The sequence below is a fragment of the Nelumbo nucifera genome, chromosome 4 (genome assembly GCF_055504915.1).
Source record: "Nelumbo nucifera cultivar China Antique chromosome 4, China Antique-T2T, whole genome shotgun sequence".
Taxonomy (NCBI): domain Eukaryota; kingdom Viridiplantae; phylum Streptophyta; class Magnoliopsida; order Proteales; family Nelumbonaceae; genus Nelumbo; species Nelumbo nucifera.
In genome coordinates this window covers 82,410,709-82,416,849 of record NC_142652.1, presented here as the reverse complement: position 1 = coordinate 82,416,849, position 6,141 = coordinate 82,410,709, and the positions used below count along the sequence as shown (strand labels likewise).

The 6,141-nt window shown below is 37.3% G+C and overlaps 1 non-coding gene across 1 annotated transcript; it reads right to left on the bottom strand.

Annotated features, from left to right (window-relative positions):
• Nucleotides 1-5,606: 5,606 nt before the first annotated feature.
• On the bottom strand, nt 5,607-5,678 carry TRNAE-UUC (transfer RNA glutamic acid (anticodon UUC)). The gene has a single exon. It is a non-coding gene; the product is annotated as a tRNA-Glu (tRNA).
• Nucleotides 5,679-6,141: the final 463 nt, after the last annotated feature.

Genomic DNA, 6,141 nt, shown 5'->3' with positions numbered 1-6,141 from the left:
AGTTAAATGCAAAATTGTGGCTAGGGGTGGCAACGAACTGAGCTTTTCACGAGCTACTCGAGCTCAGCTCGTGAAAAGCTCTGCTCAGCTCAGTTTCAGCCAATTCAATGGCTTGATTAATAAACGAGCCGAGCTCGAGCCTACTAGAGCTCGGCTCGTGAGGCTCGCAAGTCGGCTCGAATATATATATATATATATATATATATATATATATATATATATATAATAAAAATATTATATTATTAATTATAATAATTCTTAATTTTTTAAATATAAAATAAAATATATATATAATTTTTATTTTTATAAAATATTTTTTTTCTAAATATTTTTATAATAAAATATTTTTATAAAATATAAAATGAGTCAAGCCGAGCCGAGCTCGAGCTTATGAACTCTTGACTCGAGCCGAGCTCGAGCTCAAGGTTTTGGCTCGAATCGAGCTCGAGCTAGAGCTCGAGCCTTGTAGAATAGTCTCAAGCCAAGCTTGAGCCTGGTACTATTCGACTCGACTCGGCTCGAATCCACCCCTAGTTGTGGCCTCTAAGGGTCTTTGTGCAAATTCTGGGGAAAACTGGGAAATTTTCATGGTTGAAATGCAGATTTTGGGAAGCTGGTGTGAAGTCCAGTTGAGAGAGGGGGTGTTTTTGTGAAAAACTGAAAGCAAGAGGGCACCTCCTAGCTGTTAAACCCAGTTTGGCGCCCCTCCTACTATATTAGCAAACCCTAGGGCGCCTTTTAACCCATTCTTTTCACTCTTAACAAACCCTAGCCACCCCTAACTACTAAATCCTCACCTTCCATCCCTTCTAATCTCCACCATCCATTATAGGGCACTCTCTTTTTAGCATTTTAACCCTAGGAGCCACCTAACTTCTATTCTTCACCATTCAGCCTTTAGCCATTAAATCTCAGCCTTACATAATATTGGATGCTTTCTCCTTTTATTCTCAGCCTTAGGATCACCCTAGAGCCATCCTAACTCTTCATTCTAAACCCTAGGGCACCCATATTTTTTGCTAAAACCCAGTTGCCACCCCCCTCTTTCTCTCTATTCCCAGTTGTGCCCACCCTTCTCTATAAAAAGGACCCTAGGGGCCCTGTAGAAGGGGTTGGTCAATTCACCCAATTAACAAGGCTAAAGTTTCTTGAGGAGTTCAAGGGTTGTAGAAGGGGAGGACGCCCAGATCTTGTCAGGAGAGGTTCCTGCAAGCTGTTTAACCATTCTACAACTACCGCCACTGGATCTGATTAACTATTCTTTTCTTTTCTTTATTTTCTTTTTTGTTATTTTTATTTATGCAATCTTTTAGATTTAATTCTTTTTTATTTCTCTGTTTTGCAGATCTGAATTCGTTCGATTCAAGGCTAAGGTGTCTCGAGGGGTTTGAGGGTTGTAGAAAGGACAGGCGCCCGGTTCTTGTTAGGAGGGGTTTCTACAAGCTGTTTGGCCGATCTACAACTACTGCCATCGGATCCAGATTCTGGATCATTTTTTTTATTTCTTTTATTTCCTTTGTTGATTCCCATACTTTATTAAATTTTGATTTTTATTTATTGTCTTGTTTAAATTCGAAACATTTAATTTCAATAATAATATATTTTATTTTCGTATTTTCCGCCATTCCCGATTGCATTCTCTTGTTCGGGTCTAAGTATATATTAACTTTTCACTTGCTTCCCTGTGGATACGACCCGTTCTCACCCATTTACTACGTTAATAGTTGTTTGAGAAATGATAACAATTATAAATGTTTAAACTAGTGTTCTGGAATGTTTAACGATGCACTTTCGGACACACCATTCAGCAACACAATTTTCAGTAAAACTGTGATCCAACACCTTGGATCGAACAAGGGAGGTGAGCATGAATTTGTTCTGATATTTTCTTGCAAAAATCAGAAGTCAAGATTGATCAAGATCGGACACAAGGTGGAGAACGGACTAGGGTTTCTGGGGTGGCAAGAGCAGAGAGAGTTCTGGGAGTAGAGTGATCTGAAGAAGATTTCGATCTCCTCTTTTCTTAGCCTTAAGGATCACCACTCCTAATCGAATTAGGAGGCTCCTAATCCAAATCTTTATTTGGATTTGGACTCTTTAAGTGGATAAGACTTATCCTCTAATTCTAATGGCTGATCCATACCCTTATCCAAACCCATATTCGCCCAAATCACATGACTGCTTAAGTTGTCATATGACCACTTGATTAATCCAATTAATCTTGGGCTTTAGGCCCATTAAGTAAGTGGCTCACATCCCTAGGTAGTTGCTAGCCCATTTGGTTCATTTTGTATGGCGTGGGACCCCAACAATGACCCTACATAAGCTCATATGGGTTCGGCCTAGCCTCTGTGAAAAGGCCTAGCCGAATTCACTATCAAGCATAGTGAACCCCTGAGTCCATCAATATGGGCTCTTAATGGACCCAACATTTACATTAAATGGTCATCGAGTCCAGTCATCCTATGAAGGCCCAAGGACAATGCACTTAAGTAGGATATAGCCCATCAGGTAAAAAGCCCTAAATGGTCTCTTACACTTAACCTCTTAGCCCATAATGATCAAACACTGCCCGACAGGAAATGACCTCTCCCTTGGCTACAAGGTGCAGTGTTGCACTCTCTACTCGAATGGGTCCCGGGCATTAAAACCTTTTAAAAAGGGACTGATCTTATCATTATGATCACCCACTCGAGTGAATTCTCAGACTACCCCAACATACCCAGGTTTTGACCCCTAAAGGATTTCATTGATTGGCATATCAAAGACAGTCCAATCCGACAGTCAGTGCAGTACCATAATTGGTCTGGGTTCAGTGTTTCAAACAAACACACACTACATGTGCTTTGGGTCCAACCCTGGAAGCTAGACAAGCTGCCCCAACTTTCTTGGCAGCACATTAGTGTCAGCCTTGGCAGGATAAACTTCCCCAAGTCTATCCAACGACTGAGAACATTTTAAACTAACACAAGTCTCATAAGTATCCAGTTTAAGGGTAATTACACAGAAACACACTGATTATAACACAAAACAATTATGTACTTTTATTCATTTACAATAAATGCATCAGTTCATCAATCTTATTGGAGCTAAGGGCATACATTGTCTAACATTTCTCACCTCTCATATTGTCGTTACCTGGTAACAAACAAAGAAAAAAATGTGCAAGAACTTCAATTTTTGCAACAAATAAATAGCAAGCTACAACTAGAGGATTTAAGGAGGCAAACTTCAATATTTTTGTTTTTTTGCAAAAATTCATGATGTGCTCTGTTCTAATATCTAACAAAGAAATTTGGATTTAAGCCAGGACACAAACATTGTAAGATGAAAAATAGTTTAAAAAATGGGATTTTATAGAAGATTTGAGGGAAATGTTTCAAAGAGAAAGATAGCGCCGAATATTTGTATATATTTCCATGGAGTGACGAAAATTTATAGCATACCAAAAACGGGAAGAAGTAGTATGTTATCATTATATCATACACAAGGAACAAGTAAATTATCATTATAGCATACCCATGGCTGTTTAGAAGACCATGGGTCTATGATGGAAATGGCAAAGAGTAGGATAGAGTTTTATATATATATATATATAGAGAGAGAGAGAGAGAGAGAGAGAGAGAGAGAGAGAGAGAGAGAGAGAGAGATGGAGGGATGAACGATTAGGTTGTCTTTGTTGCCCTGTGGTTCTTAGTTCTTGGAGAAGAAGATGAATAGTGTTGTAGGAGTATTTTAATATCTTAGTTAATAGATATAAGGGCAAAATTGGTATTTAAAAAATAAACACATTAAATCAGCACTTTCTGTATGGGAAGATGGGGGAAGGGAGGTAAGTGCATGATTTTTCAAAACTATAAGGGAGGATTTTGTTAAAGTGAAAACTTAGGGGAGGATTTTATGTTTCTTAAAAAACTTAGGGGAGGCTTTTATATTTTACCCTAGACTATTAGTTGGTCTGTCATCTTTATCATGGCAATTTAGTTTTTATCAAGCTTTTTAAAATCGGACCGAACAGGGAACAGTTCTGAGTCCGGTTCCTGGGTTGAACGGTCTGACTGTCTGGTGTGAATGAACGGCCTGTTCTGACAAAAAAAATAAAAATTAAAAAAAAACCAGAAAAACGACTAAAAATTTTGTTTCTGTTTTTTTAAAACCAGTATTTTATTGGTTCCAAAAACATGAATTATTTTTTTGAAACAAAACCAATTTGTTTTTTCCTTTGAAAACATAAACAAAGTTCAAGAACATGTTTTTTATTTTTGTTTTTATTTTTATTTTTATTTTTTTGTTGATATGGTGATTCCAAAAACAAATGAAAATAACGACATTCATTTTGTGGAATGCCCCCTAGAGGGTTCAAAACTGTGCATATTTACCTGGTTTTGTTTTAAAAAACAAAATCATGCAATGCAGGTCAGTAGAAAAAAAAAAGACATCCTTTTTTATTTTTTATTTTAAAAATGCACGCATGAAATGAAAGTCTGAGTTATTGGATTTGCTGATTACAGATTCCCAATAAAGTGCTTGTAATTTTGCTAATCTCGTTTTGTTACCATTTTTATGATACTATTAATTGGTTGCAATTTTTTTTTATCATAGTTGAACCCTATAATAAAATACAAAGCAATGCTTTTGAACCGCTGTTGCACCAAACGGTTGGACCGTTCAGCACAGGAATCGTCCAGTTAACTGGTTCTATTTTATCTAAACCCGGTCCCTAGCTAAAAAACATTAAATTGATCAACGATCTGTTGACCCAAACGGTGGTACCATTTGACCTGTTCAAAGGTTTTTGACCATTTTTATTTTAATTATTTTTTAAAATTTTTAATTTTTGTCAGAATATGCCGTCTATTCGAACCAAACGATTGATTCATCAACCTGGACACTAGTGGCCAGATTAGTTCCGATTCCGAATTGGTTTTTAAAACATTAATACAAAGTGAGAAAAATATGGAATTTAACTTCCAACTTCATGATAAGAAAAAAAAAAAAAAAACCACCTTCATGTTAGGAGTCTTTAACTTGCTAGTAAGTAGTAACCAAGGAATACCGATACATCTGATATGCCGGTATGGGCGTATCGGGCGAATCGATACAGTTTTTTAGGCCTTTTTTTATCTTTTTTCTTCCGCAACTAGTTCCGGGAGAGGTTTAGGTCTCCTCTACCCCCTGAACCGGTCTGACCACCGATATACCCACTGTAGAGGCATATCGAAGAGGTCCCAGAATGATACATATCAACCGATATGGATCAATACTTTGAATCTTGATAATAACGTCTCAAATTGATTGTAGCGAGACATGGAATTGAGTCCAACTTTTTCACCGGGTGCAGGTGGGGGTGGTGTAGTGGTTTGGGGCCTCCGTTTTATAGTTCATATGTCTACCTAGAAAAGTGCTAGGGGTCCTCGTCAAATTAGATTCTAGGGAAGTGTTTATCCATACCAAAATATTAAACATCCTTTCTTGATTTATTCAAAAATAAAAAGAAGTATTAAACTTAAACATCCAGGTGATCTGCTTTATTGCCCAAGTGGGCAAGTCATGAGCCCTGATGCAGGTGCTCAAAACAACTTGAAACCAAAAGGGATAAAAATAGCTTCCGTTGCCGGGAATCGAACCCGGGTCTCCTGGGTGAAAGCCAGATATCCTAACCGCTGGACGACAATGGATTTCTTGATTCAAAAGCACAAAGAATTTATATAACCTTCTCCACACTAACAACTTACCATAGACGTTCCAAGTCACACTCTTATTGTATTGTAGTTGCATGTTTTGGCCTAAAACGGATCAAATGTTTTTCTAGGTATTGCTTCAGAGATGTTTTATGAGAAAACAATGTTGTATGTATGAGGGTTTGTTGTATTGTTTTCTTAGAAAATGGATCATCTTTTGGCATCAATGTTGCCACATAGGTTGTTTTCTAGGAAAACAGTAATGATTTTGTTTGATAATAGTGTTGTATAACCGTTTTTCAGTATTTATCCAACGCCCAAGATGATGTCATGTCATTGCACCATTGGCTGCAACATGTTGCTTTCTAAAAAAATATTGAATTTGGCGTTTCTTCAGGTGACACTTTCCTGATTTCCGAGGTGTGGTCTGGAGCAACCTTTTTTTTTTCTTGGAAAAATG